The following is a 15306-nucleotide window of genomic DNA, read 5'->3' as shown; positions in this document are numbered from 1 at the left end:
AGGAATTATATACAACCAGGGTCCAGGACCAAAGATAAAGAAGATGGAGTCTCAACAAAAGGAATAAGGTTTGGGGGTAAAGATGGCTAGAGAAGATACAGAAATGTCCAGCCTCACTCAGACCTGGAGAGAGGTCCATAGGTTACACTGTCTATGGAGCCCAAACAGGGAAGAAGAAACAGCAGAGAACCATGTTCCCTGGGAAGCAACCCAAAGCTATTCCTTCACTGGTACCATGAGTCATGGGAACTGGATAATATGAGAAGAAAGGTTGCTCAGACTCCCCCATACACACACACAGAGGAGAGAAGTAATATGCTTCAGACAAAAAGATAGAAAGTTTTCCTGACAGTCAAGGGGCTCACTTTTTGAGTCTATTCTATGTTTTCTGTCACATCGATATCATAGGTCCAGTCTATATCCTACCTATGTATTCTTTGATGATAGTGGTAGAAGCCAAAATTTTATTTTACTAAAAAAAAAAAGAAATTTCTAAAATCTCTATGGGTAGGGGTTTTGAACAAAAACTGTGCTGTTATCTCATGTCTGGATACAGGTGATCTAAAGGTCCTTTGGGCGACCAGACATCAAATTCTAATGTTATCAGGAGAAACTCAATTTATACAAAATGAACCGAATTCTGGTGTTTTCAGGGGAAAGCCTGCATGAGGGTATAAGCCATAGAAATTATTGAGAGACCTCCAAGGTTAATGTAATACAAATGACACACCATGTGTTGTACCTACATCATAATCACCCAAAATTAAATGCTAAAGAATCATCAAATAAAGATTCCGTACTGATAGAGCCAAGAAGAGAGCTAAAATGTGAAAAAATATGAAAATACTGAGTCCTTCTCTTCACCTCTCAACACCTACCTACAAACCAGGCATACACTTTGGTGTTCAGAGCTCCATCACACTGTGATATACCTGGGAGACAAAGAAGGTCATTGGAATTACTCCTCTTCCTTGAAATTCCTTGTCCTGCTTTCTTTCCCTGGAAGACCTTCATGAAGATGAAGTAAAAATTCATTTTAATTTGGGACCACCATGATATTAATTTTCAGCAAATTAAAAGGTAAATAAAGGCTTCCCTTCCTCTATGTCACAGGCAAGCAGACCAAGAAGGAAGGAAGGCTTTGTTTCCTATAAATTTGTTTGAAATTTACATCACAGTGATCCCTCAATTAAAATTAATTTTAACTTTCTCCCACCACTAGCCCCATTTCTTTCTCATGCAACCCATATGGTAAACAGGAAAGGCAGAAGAAGCTGAGCCCCAAACTGAGCTTAGCCAGCACCCGGTGCTGTCAGGAGAAATAAGGAGGAGAACAATGACACCAACATCACAGAACCCCACTGAGTCACAGTGTCACAGAAAGCATCTTGGCATGAAGCCAAACACCTGCTTCTTCCCAGTGTCTCAAAAATTTCTTTAGACTCCAGAAAAGGTATTAACAACCTGTACGGCACTAGGGCCACTAAGCTAACACTGAGGCAATTTCTCAGTATTCAGCCACCAACCTACCCCCCAAATGGAATTTTATTACTCTCTCTCCTTCTTCTCTTCTCCCTCCTCCTGTGCTCCTCTTCTTCCTCTTCTCCTTCTCCCTTTTTGTTCCTTATTCCTCTTTGCCTATTATTTAGGTCAACTGGTGACACCTACAAGCATTTCTTTATTTCCCTTGAATTGGGGCAAGGGGAGGGGGGATATGCAGTGCACTTAAAAACAAAAAAAAAAAACTAAAGAAACCCCAATAGAGCGGAAAGAGTTAAGGATTTGGAGTCGGATGATCTGGGTTCTAAACCCCTGCTCTAGTTCTACTCATGTGACTTTGGACAAGTGACTCCCCTTCACTGGGTCAGCTTCTTCCTCTTCATAAAATGAAGGATTTTGATTAAATGGTCTTAGATCTAGAGCTGAAGCCCCCATCTAGTCCAAACCCTTCATTTTACAGATGAGGAAAGTGAGGCCAAAGGTGGTTAGATGACTCTCTGAGGTTATTTCCAGCTCTAATTCTATGACCCTATGTCTGTTCTTGATTCCCTCTGCAGTAAAGTATCTTTATCATCATCAATGACATCATCAGAAAAGTGAGTGCCTACTACTGGTAGGGTTTAAGGCTAAGCACCGAGGAAGATGCAAAGAAAGCTATCCATGTCCATACTTTCTGTGCATGCAGCCTTGGCACACAGTATGTCCTTCTTACCCAAATCATCATTTCTGCAGGAAAAAAAATGATCCTCATACTTGAAAGGAGGAGAAGGCTGTAAAACAGTACAGATGTTCCTAAGAGAATAGCTAATTACTAGATAAACTTGGCCGTTTATAGACAGGGTGAGAACATGGCTCAAAGTGGAACCCTACCTCTCCCTGGAAACAAAGGGGTGCCTCATAACCTAAGCACTAAAAATTCAGAAACATTAAAGCTTGAAAAAATGGATCATATACATCCTCTTACTTCCCCCTCTCTGGACAAAGAAAAATGACTACCTCCACTTCACAGAGTCACAGAATCACAGAGTTAGAAGGGACCTCCAAAGTCATCTTGTCCAACCCATGCCTTAAAAGGAAGCCCCCTCCATCCTTCACAGTGGTCATCCAGCCTGTGCTTCAACATCTCCTGTGATGGGGAAAACTAACTCTAAGATCATCAAATGCCTTTATTCTGTTTAGACACAAATTTATCATCTTAAATAATTAGAACATTTTCAGTAATCCAGTTTTAAACATCTGCAAGGCCTTTGACTGCTTCCTATGATCTTCCTAGATCTCTCCAGTCTTCTTGCATTATTCCAAAATGTTGGCATAAAATATGTTTTAAAAAAAAAAAGCTTTTTGAAAATACTGATGATAAAGAATTAAAATTCATACTCATAATGTTCCGAGATAACAATGTCTAACCAGTTATTATTATTTAAGGTTCTCTGTCAAATACCAAATCCAGAGTTTTGACACTTTTTAAGTTTAGAGTTGTAGGACCTGAAGACCCAAGAAAGAAGCACCCAGACTCTCTATCTTATCATGGTCCTTCGCTCTATGGGCAACCTGATTTCCTTTGGAGTTCAGTCTTGCATTTCATTAGTGACTAGCTAAAGACAGATGAGGCAAGTGTTCCTCATTTCTCTTTTCACATACATGAATATAATACACAGTACCTAGAAGAACAGTATCTTCCTTTTAAAATTGAGTAGAGGAACATAATAATTAAAGCCTTTATTCTATTTTAAGGGCATAAGGCACACAGATCACACATCCCTTTGTTTAACACAAAGACTCACGTGTCAAATTATGCACCCCTCACACATGCACAGCATTTTAGAACTCTGCAACATAGCCATTTTGCAGGAGTGTGGAAGTAACAGTTTGCTTGGGGGATGTGTGTGTATAAATAGATGTGTAGACAGAAGGAGCTGAAAATAATAGCATATAAAATATAAATTAAGAGCAAAATATTTTCTGAATGCATTTCTTCCCAGAATTATCATTTTCACCTGTCTAAAAAGCACCCTTCCAAAGTGTGTTCTTGGGACCAACCCATTCTCCCACCTTGACCAGACCCTCTGCAATAGGCTTCCCAGCATCTCCAAGCCCAGGGTTAGCCCAATGTCTAAAAAACAGCAAGTGGATTTTTAGTTCAACAACCATAACCATTCTTAACAGTCATTTTTATTTTGAAGAAGGGCATGGAGAGGAGGCAAAGAGGGAGGCATGGAGGTAGCAAAGGAGACAAAGCTTAAAAAGGAAAGATTATTTGATTTCCTATACCCCATAAAAACACAGATTAACCTATGAATGAATCAAAATGCCATTTACCTCAAAAATCACACAGGTTTCTCTGCCATGCTTGTACACACCCTTCAACCACTAAGTTCCTTCCTATCCTCCTCACCTCACCACCCCCCTCCAAAGAAAAAACCTGTTTGATGAGGCAAGGAAGCAGCATGATCTTTTTTACCCCTTTTTTTTTGCAAAAACAGCATTATTTTCCTGTCCCTATTTTACATATCCTTTTAAGTAAGTCATGTTCTGCCCTCTCTGAAAAAAAAAAAAGATTGAAGGATTTAGAGAGAAAGATGAACAAAGAGTGATTACCACTGGTGAGGAAAAAATAAAAAGAATTTTCTCTACCTTGGTTTGTAGAAGTAGAACCTCTATACGGACAGATTAAGGGAGTGAACATGTTGGGAGTATCCAGTCTCCTCTTCTTGCTTGCATATCCACATAAGAAAGATAAGGGAGAAATGAAAGAGAATTTAAAATCCAATTTAGCTGGGAAATTGGGGGTGGGGGGCGTTAATCTTCTGGCTTGAGGTGATGCAAATTCAAAGTAAAAATGATTCCATTCAAGGGTAATGCAGCGAAAGGAGAGGCTTTCCCAATGCAGAATCCAGAATAATTATTCCATTTCCATGTGAGGTTAGGGGCTGGATTAAAAAAATTTTTAAGATTCTTCTAATAATTATGCTTTTGGTTTTCTGGAGCTTTAGAGGAGGAGGCTGTGTTTGGAGAAGCTGCAGGTCCGATCTGTTCCTCTGTGGAGCATGATTATTTCCAAGGCATCCCCTCCCTAAGGAGGGAAAAGAGGGGGTCAGTATTTTATTAGAGAGCGTACCAGGAATGATGACAAAATTGCATCCCAAAAAAAGATATCAAGTCGTTTTAGGAAGAAAAGGGGGGGGAAAGAAAACCCGCATTTCTCAACAGAGTGCACGCGAGAAGAATTGGAAAACAGCTGGCACAGGTCTATAAATAATTCAGGAAAGGTCTCGCTATATTCCTGGGACAGGCATGGATGGGAGGTAGAAAACCAAATCTGAATGAGAGAGAGCGTGAGCCGCGACATAGCACCACACACTCACACACGCAAAAACACAATACACACTTAACTCGCTAGCAAGTGCGGTTCCCATCACCATCTGCATTGCTGCTGACATGTCTGTCTTTCTCTTCCCTTTGCCTCCAACAGCAGCGCCTCCTCCCACCCCGCTGTGTGGAATCGGTTTTTGACTGTGCACAGAATGTACATTTTGCATTTCTTGAAAGGGGCACACTGACACACACACACACACACACACACACACACAGCACACGCACACATAGGCGCGCACGCACACACACACACACACACTCACGCAAGCCAGTGGTGCTGATGTGCGGACCACTGTGTTTCACCTGCAACGTGTCGATTGGACAGACAGATAATCGCAGCGCGTGGCTGTAGCCTCGGCCACCCGCTGACATCCCTCTCAGCTCCAGAGAGGGGGCGGGGGGGGGAGTGGAATTTAAAAGCATCTCCCACCCTCACCTCCAGCCCTGGGGAAACCACACACACACACACACACACACACACACACACACACACACACACACACACACACACCCCTAAAAAGATAAGTTTGCATCCCATTTAAAGGCTTTCTCCGATACCCGCCTGGCTCCCGAGTTTCCCTGCACCTGACTCTCCTTCCCGGCCGGCCACACATCCAGCCCTAAAGCCTGGGCAAGCGACTCCCGGCAAATACTGACCTATCCGCCGAGCGCCCGCGTTGCAACGACTCCGAATTCCCTGGGGTGGGGTGGCCAGCGGGAGGGGGGGAAGGAAGAGGAGGAGGAAGAGAAGGAGGAGGAGGAGGAAGAAGAAAAGGAGGATGGAAGGATGGATGGATGGATGGATGGATGGATGGATGGATGGATGGATGGATGGAGGAAGGGGGCGTTTAGGGTTCTCCTTTCCTGTAAAGCAGGATTTTTAAAAAATCCACCTCCGACGCTAGGAAGTTGAAGACTCTTCTTTGCAAACCCAGAGCCAAGGGGCTCGGATGAGAAGCTGCTTATTGATCACAATCGATAACGATCAATAGCAATAACGCCGACAGTCCCTTTGGAGATACCAATTCCAGTGATTTCCTGGAGGTGAAGAAACCAAAGGAAGTGATTGGGGTGGGGGGTGGAGAACCCCAGAAACCTTCCTTTCTCTTAAAAAAAAAAAGGAGGGGGGAGTGGGAGAGAAAAAGACAGATTCCAATTGGCGATGATGGGGGTGGGGGTGGGGGTGGGAAGGGGCTTTGCAGAGCAACAGAAAAGAGGAGGAAGGCAAGGAGGAAGAGTGAGGGATAGGGTAGTCATGGCCAAAGGTGGGGGGAGAAAATACATCTGGGCTTGCTTCATACTCAAAAAACATGACACACGCGTGCACACACACACACATACACACATGCACACATACACATACATACACACCCCTACCTCTCACACACACAGAGGCTCTTGGGGCGGGTAGCCCACGAAGCTAGAAAAGAAATCTCTTCTCTCGGTGTATGTCTGTGCGTGTCTCCTCCTTCGAGACACCCCCCACCCCACCCCCCACCCCCAAACCCCTCCACTCCTTCACTCCTATGGCTAAGACTCTGGCTGAGGCAGCTTCCAACGTCATGTACCAGGGAAGCGGGAAGGCAGGAGACTGGTGGGGGCGGGGGGGGACGAAGAAGGAGGGGCAGAGCTTAACCCGGGCCCGTGGCGCCTCCTTCTGGCAGCAAGATGAAATTCCTGCCCAGGATTCTGGATTCTGGAGAAGGTTCGTGCATTCACCCTCTCAGAACAGGAGACCCAGGGAGCAGGTAGGTGAGAGGAGGTAGGTCTCCTTTCTCCCAGTGCTATGTTCAGCTTACAGAGCATGCTCCTCAGAGTATTCTTAGGACTAAGGATCTGGAGAAAGAAACACTTCCTCTAAATCACAGATTTTAAGGTTTGGATTTAAAGGTGATTTGTTTTTGATAAGGATTTTTAAACATTTTATTTTGGATAAATTTTATTTTGACCCAACAAAGTGGACCACAGAAAACAGTTAAGCAAATCTGCCCACTGAAGCAATTTTGAAACAGATCATACCGTCTCTTTACGCTTTTTTAGTTTACCATTACATCATAGGGTGCCCACACTGTCCTTGGGATTTGCTTTTTATTGCTACCTTTACCCAAATTGTTATAGTTCTTTCGCATCTACTTTCTTCCTACAAGTCTTCCCACAATTCTCGGAAAACTTCATATCCATTATTCTTTAAGGGCCAGTGATATTCTTTTACATTTGTTCACCACAATTTTGTTCAGCCATTCCCAATCATTAAGCATATAATTTTTTTCCAACTTTTTGTTTTTATAAATAATGCTGCTATTAATATTTCCATATGTATGCATATATGTACACGTGTATGTGTCTTTTGGCCATTGATAAGCCTTTTTGGAAGATAAGCTTGTCATGAGATTTCTGAGTCAAAGAATCTGAGCAATTTTGTCACTTTTCTAGAACAATTCCAAATTATTTTCCAAGCTGAGCCAATTTTCCACTTTGCCAACAGAAACAAGAAGTATTTACTGAGTATCTGTCATGTATTTAGTATTGTGCTATGTCCTGTAAAACATACAAAAGTATAGATTAGGACATCCCATCTAGGAGCTTATAATCTGTTTGAGATTAGAGGAAACACATGAAGCACCAACAAACAATACAATATAGAATATGATTAAGAATTAAATAGCATATTACAGACCACAAATATTAAAATGTTGACAGATCAAATGTAGTCTAAAAGAATCATTATAATCAGCAGCAGCATGGTGTCATTAGAAAGTTGATTTCAAAGTCAGGAGGGCCTAGATTTAGGTCCCACCTCTGACATATACCATCATACCCTGGACAAGTATTTGTCCCTAGGCAGTGCTCTATGACTCTTAAATTGCAAAGAAGATTCAGACTTGCATTAACAGAGAGTATTTCCTCACCTGTGAGTTCCCTATACCAAAGTAATCACCTCATTCATATTACTAGTAGTAATAATAATAGCAGAAGACTTTTATATAATGGTTTAAAGTTTTCAGAACATTTTGTGTACATTATCTTATTTTGTTTTTTAAAACCAATGTTATTTGAAACTCTTGGAGAAAAAGATATAATGAATCACAAAGAAAAATTAGACCTTATAGCACTTAGAAATCTACCAAGAAGTAACTATATAAAATAAATATTTAGATAATCTGTTATGTCTTTTCTGAAGGGATCTCCTCCTCCACTGATGATGTGGAAATCTCTTAGTATTGCTAATAATAGCTTACATTGCATAAAGCAATATGTATGTAATCTTACTTGATCCTCATAACAGTCCTGTAAAGAAGCTAATAAAACTAGGCTCATAGGGTCATAGATTTACAGCTGGAAGAAACCTGAAACTGTCATCTAGCCTAGCACCTTCATGTTACATACAAGGAAATTTAGGCCGAGAGAGGCTAACTGACTTACCCAAGGTGATGCAAGTAAAAAGATAATGGTCAGAATATGAACTTAGGACTTTCAATCCAACACTACACTACAATGTTTCATTATCACTATATTACAAATGAAGAAAGTGAGGCTCAATGGATAAAGTGATTTGTTATAGGTCATTCTTGGCAGAGTCAAGATTCAAACCAGATCTTGCGGATTTATTATCTGTGTGACTTTGGGCAAGTCACCACCTCCCTGGGCTTCAGTTCCCTCATCTAAATGAAGAGGATTGGGCCAAAGGGCCTCTGAGATCACTTCCAGGTCTATGTTTATGATCTTCTGTTCTTACATCTTTACTACGTAGCTGATGTCATTTTAGTATATGATTTTCATGAGTTTCTGTGACTAAAAAAAAAATGCATCACTGATGCCTCCTGCTCTGGTAAATGATTCTTTTCAGGCTTAGTTATTGCTCTATAGACTGTTAGGAGCTAGAGCTTTTCCAGACAGACTTAAAGGTGACTTCAGTAGCACTGTGACATCAAAATTGGGCTTCAGTAGAGGACTGTATACACATATGATTTTTATTCTATCTCAGTAGAGGACTGTATACACATGTGAATTTTATTCTATGTCCAATTTCAAAGCTGTGTAAAAATAGATACTAGACATTGATACATAAAATATACCACAAGTATATAATACTTTTAATGTTCCAAATCACTTTCACAACAGTGTGCCTTGGTATTCCTCAGTTATCTAGGATTTAACTCATCAGTAAATAACTCTTCTCCATGAATATTAGACTTAAGATATAGAATAAATGCATTAATAGATGTCTTTTCGATTGCCTACAAAGTCTTCCTCTGGACTTTTGGGTCATGTGACCAACAAGAGAAAGGACTACACCTTTGCTGGGATCCTCAGTACCTCTCAAACATCTACAAAATAGGAATTATGTACCAGAAATCAAGAAATTTCAAATGTTTCCACAGTCTAGGACACTAAGAACCATAACAAGGTAAAAACCCAATGAACTAACAAAGTTTTCCTCTGGTGCCTCATTGTGGCATGGGGTGACTCTGGATTCAAAATAAGAATAGAAATGAGAATAAATAGCTAACATTTATATAGCACGTTAATGTTTACAAAGAGCTTTACAAACATTATCTCATTTTATCCTCATAACAACCCTGAGAAGTAGGTACTATTACTTATTGCTGTTGTACAGATTAAGAAACTGAAGGAGACAGAAATTAAGAGCCATGTCCAGGATCACATAGCTAGGAAGGTGAATGAAAGCATTTTTTTTTATTCTTAGGCAATTAGGATTAAGTGACTTGCCTAGGGTCACACAGCTAGTAAGTGTCAAGTGTTTGGTCTGAGGTCAGACTTGAACTCAGATCCTCTTGACTCCAGGGCCGGTGCTCTACACATTGAGCCATCTAGCTGCCCCGAAAGCATTTATTAAGTGCCTGCTATGTGCCAGGCACTGTGCTATGTGTTTTATAAATATCTCAATTGATCCTCACAACAACTATGAGGGGTAGATACTGTTATTATCCTTCTATTTTATAGTTGGAAAAACTGAGCCAAAGAGAGATAAGTGACTGGCCCAGGGTTACAGAGTTCCTAAGCATCTGAAGCCAAATTTGAACTCAGGTTTTCCTGACTCCAAGTCCAGCACTCTATCTACTATACCACCCAGCTGCACAAAAGCTTCTCAGAGGCTATGCCAGAGGATCAGTCATAAGCTCTGTTAACAACCATGCAGGAAAGCATTTTGAATACAGTATCCAACGTACACTGAATCTGCTACCCAAGAACTAACCTGCCTGACTACTAAGACTTTCACTGCCATTATGTCGACTATTTGGTAAGGAATTCTTCGGCCATGGCAACTCAAGAAACAAAGAATTTTAAGATAGCCCTCAGTCCTTCGGGCCCCTATCTGCTTCCAGAGTGGCAATGATGGAATTGCAAAAAGAGGAACAGGTAGTGCTAAGTATCACAGTTTTTAGAACATCTGTAAATATTAACTGAGATCAGCTAGGTGATGCAGTGGATAGAGCACTGACTCTGGAGTCAGGAAGACCTGAGTTCAAAATCTGACTTCAGACACTTCCCAGCTGTGTGACCCTGGGCAAGTCACTTAACCCAGTTTGCCTTAGTTTCCTTATCTGTTAAAAAAAAAAGCTGGAGAAGAAAATGGCAAACCACTCCAGTATCTTTGCCAAGAAAACCCCAAGCAGGGTCATGAAGAGTCAGACATGACTGAAAATGACTGAGGAACAACAGAGTATTAAGAGCTGTAGGTTCTCTAAACATGAGATCTTTGCCCACTGATCAGCAAATTGAAATATTGCGGCAAAAAATATGTTAATAATGAGATAGTCATGAATATCAATAAGGAAGACAGTATCATATAGGAGAAAGGTTGGCTGGAGACAGTAGAAATGACTGCCATTTCCTACCTGTGTGATCTTCAGTAACTCTTTCCCTTTCTCTGGACCCAAGTTTCCTCATCTGATAAATGAGAAGGGGAGAAAGCAGCAGCAGCAGCAGAAAGCTATATTGCACTACCTGGCCACAAAGTGCCTGTGAACTCATAGCAAATTGGGGTTTTTCCTATCTTTTGTGTCTACTTTTTGCTGATCCACCTCTTCCTGCTTGATTATTTTTTGTTTTGTTTTATATTTTTTGGTAATATGTAATGACTCATTATCTGCTTATTTTATATTCTGCTACTTTATTGAAGTTATTGGTTCAATCAATTTTTAGCTAAATCTCTAGGTCCTCTAAGTAAACCCCCATATCAACTGCAAATAAAGATATTATGTTTCCTCTTTATCTGTGCTTACACTCTGAATTTGTTTATTATCTAGATAGCATTTCTAGAACTATATTAAAAATAGTAGTGACCATGGACATCCTTGAATTGCCCCTAAAATTACTGAGAAATTTCTGGTATGTGTCCATTATAGATAATGCTAGCTTTCAGTTTTTGATAGATACTGTTACCATATTAAGGAAAGGACCATTTATTCATATGTTTTCTAATGAGTCTAATATTAATACTTCAGTGTTGTATTTTGTCAAAAAGCTTTTTCTGCATATGTGTAATCATGTGGTTGTTGGTGGTGGTATTGTTAATATGGTCTGTTATTTATAGCTGTCCTAATGTTGCTTTGACCTTTTGTTGATAAAAGTATTTGGAGATATAATTTTTTTCCCTAAGGACGACCTTCTTTTTATCATACAAGTTGTCTCATTGTTATCATTTTCTTTTGTAAGGGAAGCGGCTGACACCTCCATTTAAATCAGTCAACTAACATAATTAGGTTTCTAAAATCTGCAAACAGGATATATATCACATGATCCCATTATCAGTTTCAAACTCTTCTTTAATTGGCTCAAGAAGGGCACAGCATAATTAGTCATGAGAACCATGTCTCCCAGTTCCCAAGTTTCCTTAAACCGTGCCCCTTGGGGCTTTAAGTAATGGAGAAAAAAATCACTGGGCCCTCACTTCAGTGGCAGTCCAGTTCAGGGCTCCATACTTGAGAGCACTTTGAAAAGGTGGACCCTTCGGTTTATAACAGAGGGCAGCAAGAGGATTGAGGAGTGAACATGATGGGACATAAATATTGACCAGTAGACTGGACCAGTAGGAACCACCATATCCATACAAGAGCAAAGTGAGACATATCGAGAACAAACATATATGAACATGGAATAAAACATATGCAAAAGACAAGCCACCTAAGGGAAAAGATATTTTCAAGTAGCATTATCCCTTATACCACAGAAAAGCACAGACCCACTGAGCTCAGTAAAAAGCTATACTTAAGAGGAACTTCATGAATTCTCTATGAAGGTAGACAAGAACTTGACAGTAATCAACAGTCATGAATTACACCTTTTCCCCATATGTATAATACACATGGACCTCACTACTATTGTATTCTAAGCTTGAGTCCGCTCTTCCTATGGATCTCTTTAGGGGGAAGAGAGGTTTTATACAACTGTTCTTACTATTCCATCTTAATAAATACCCTTTGCTAAAGCCCTCAGTAAACCTTTATGTGGCTTCCCTGCCTCAAATCTCTCCCTACTCCAGTCCACCCTTAACTCAACTGTTAAAATGATCTTTCTAAAGTATAAGTCTGACCATGTCAGCCCCTCCCCCCACCTCTGTTTGGTCAGCTCTAGAAGCTCCATTTTGCCTCCAAGATCAAATACAAATAATGTGAGGGGCTGGTATTTTTTGTGCTATTACCAATAAGCTCCCACTGAGATGCTTCCTATTAATATCAGTCAGTCAGATTTCATTTATCTTTCTTTAGCAAAGGGTATTTGTATATAACTGTTTTCATGTTGTCTCTCCCATTAGACTGTGAGCTCCCTAAGAGCAAGGACTATGTTTTGCCTTCCTTTGTATCCCTAGTGTGTATCACAATGCCTAATGCATAGCAGGCCCTTAATAAATGGTAGGTGACTGATTAATTTGTTCTTTGACCCAGATATTCTTTAGGATTGCATTATTTCAAATCCATTTGTCTAAATCCTTTTTTTCCAAATTAATCTTATTAACTATAATTTCTATTGTGTTGTGTTCAGTAAAGGATGTGTTTAATAAATCTGCTTTTCTGCATTTTTTCTGAGTTTCTTTAAGCCCTAGTACATGCTTAGTTTTTGTAAAGGTGCCATGGGAAGATAAGAAAAAAATGCTCTTTACATTTTGCCCTCAGTGATCAGCAGCGATTTCTGATATCTAACAATTAAAATTCTGTTTTTCTACTTTAATTCTTTCATTTTCAAAATTTTTAATCATCAAAAAATCTACCTTCTCTCCCTCTCATTCCACTTCCCTCCCAATTGAGAAAGAAAAAAAAACATTTTACAAACAGTTTACAAACAAACAAAAAAAAGACCTGTTACAAACATGCAGAGTCAAGCAAAACACATTTCTTTATTGACCGAATTGGAGGGAAAAAAGTTTCATTCTATAACCAAGTCTTTCAACTCTCTATCAGGAAGTGAGTAGCAAATTTCATTATGAGTGTCTGAAACCATAATTGGTCACTGTGCTGATCAGACTTCTTAAGACTTTCAAAGTCTTTACAGTATTGTTGTCCTATAAATTATTCTGGTTCTGTTCACTTCACTACACAGCAGTTCAATAAAATCAGCCCAGATTTCTCTAAAGCTATTCCATTCATTCTTTCTCATAGAGCTATAGTATTCCATCAGATTTACATTCTATAACTTGTTTAGCCATTCCCAATTAACAGGGAATTTTCCAGTTTTTTCCGATTTTCATTTTCCAATTTTTTGCCACAACAAAAAAAAAAGCTGCTATAAATATTTTGTACATCCTTAGAGTTTATTTTGCTCCTTTAATCTACCTTCCTTCTAATTCCCACCGCTCCTATTTCCCTGATGAATAAATTTCTTTTTTTAAAAAGTATTTTTCTCAGTTACACGTCAAAATAATTTTAGCATTCATTTTTACAAGATTTTGAGCTCCAAATATTTTTCCCTTCTTCCCTCCCCTGCCCTCTTCCAAAAATGGTAGGCAATTTGATATAGGTTATACATGTGCTATCATGTAAAAAAATGTTTCCATATTAGTCAAAGTTGTGAAAGAAACAGAGCAAAAGGGGAAAAAAACACAGAAAAGAATAAAGTAAGTGAAAAAAAGTGTGCTTCAATCTTCATTCAGAGTCCATCAGTTATTTATCTGGATGTGGATAGCATTTTCTTTCACGAGTCCTTTGTGCTTGGATCATCGTATTTGCTGAGAAGAGCTGAATCATTCATAATTGACCATCTCACAATGTTGTTGATACTGTGTACAATGTTTTCCTGCTTCTGTTCATTTCACTTTGCATCAGTTTGTACAAGTCTTTCCAGGTTTTTCTGAAATCTACCTGTTCACTATTTCTTACTGCACAATAGTGTTCCATTACATTCATGTATCACAGATTGTTTAGCCATTCCTTAATTGATGGGCATTCCCTCAATTTCCAATAATTTGCCACCATGAAAAGGGCTGCTATAAATAGTTTTGCAAATGTAGATGTGTTTCCTTTTTTATGATCTCTTCGGGATACAGTGGAATTGCTGAATTGAAGGGTTTGCACAATTTGGTTGCCCTTTGGGCATAGATCCAAATTGCTCTCCAGAATGGTTGGATCAGTTCACAACTCCACCAACAATGCATTGGTGTCCCAATTTTCCCACATCCTCTCCAACATCTATCATTTTCTTTTTTTTTTGTCAGATTAGCCAATCTAATAGGTGTGAGGTGGTACCTCAGAGTTGTTTTAATTTGCATTTCCCCAAATTTACCTTATACACATACCTTCTATCTATGTGTATTCCTCCTAGTTGTACTATTCATGGTACAAGTTTTTAAGAACTACAGGTATCATCTTCCCATGTAAGGATGTAAACAGTTTAGCTCCCTTGAATCCCTTATGTTTTCTTTTCATTTTTTAACCTTTTTAGGCTTCTCTTGAGTCTTGATATTGGAGATCAATTTTTTTGTTCATTTCTGGTCTTCTCCTTATGAAAGCTTGAAATGCTTCTATTTCATTGAATGATTATTTTTCCCTTAGAGGATTATGCTTAATTTTTCTGGGTAGGTGATTCTTGGTTGTAGTCCTAGCTCCTTTGCCTTCTGGAATATCATATTCCATGGCCTCCAATACTTTAATGTTGTAGCTGCTAAGTCCTAGGTAATGCTGATTGTGGCTTCCCAATATTTGAGTTGTTTCTTTCTGTTCACTTGCAATATTTTTTCCTGATCTAGGAGGTCTGGAATTTAGCTATCATGTTCCTTGAAGTTTTTATTTTGAGATCTCTTTCCTGAGGTGATTGGTGGATTCTTTCAATGATTATTTTGCTCTCTGGTTCCCGAATATCAGGGCAGTTTTCCTTGATAATTTCTTGAAAGATGCTGTCCCCGTCCTCTTTTTGATTATCAATTTCTGGTAGTCCAATGATTCTGGCATTGTCTCACCTGTATCTATTTTCCAG

At 39.5% G+C, this 15306-nt stretch overlaps 1 protein-coding gene across 1 annotated transcript in view; it reads right to left on the bottom strand.

The window, feature by feature from the left end:
- GRIN2B (glutamate ionotropic receptor NMDA type subunit 2B) overlaps positions 1–4569 on the bottom strand; it is a 651709-nt gene extending 647140 nt beyond the window's left edge. The window contains 1 exon segment of the mRNA XM_021001754.2: positions 4135–4569. The gene's annotated coding sequence lies outside the window, so the exon portion shown is untranslated.
- Positions 4570–15306: the final 10737 nt, after the last annotated feature.

The sequence above is a fragment of the Phascolarctos cinereus genome, unplaced genomic scaffold, assembly GCF_003287225.1.
Source record: "Phascolarctos cinereus isolate Bilbo 61053 unplaced genomic scaffold, phaCin_HiC Scaffold_1;HRSCAF=81, whole genome shotgun sequence".
NCBI lineage: Eukaryota > Metazoa > Chordata > Mammalia > Diprotodontia > Phascolarctidae > Phascolarctos > Phascolarctos cinereus.
This window is presented reverse-complemented; position numbering and strand designations above follow the sequence as displayed.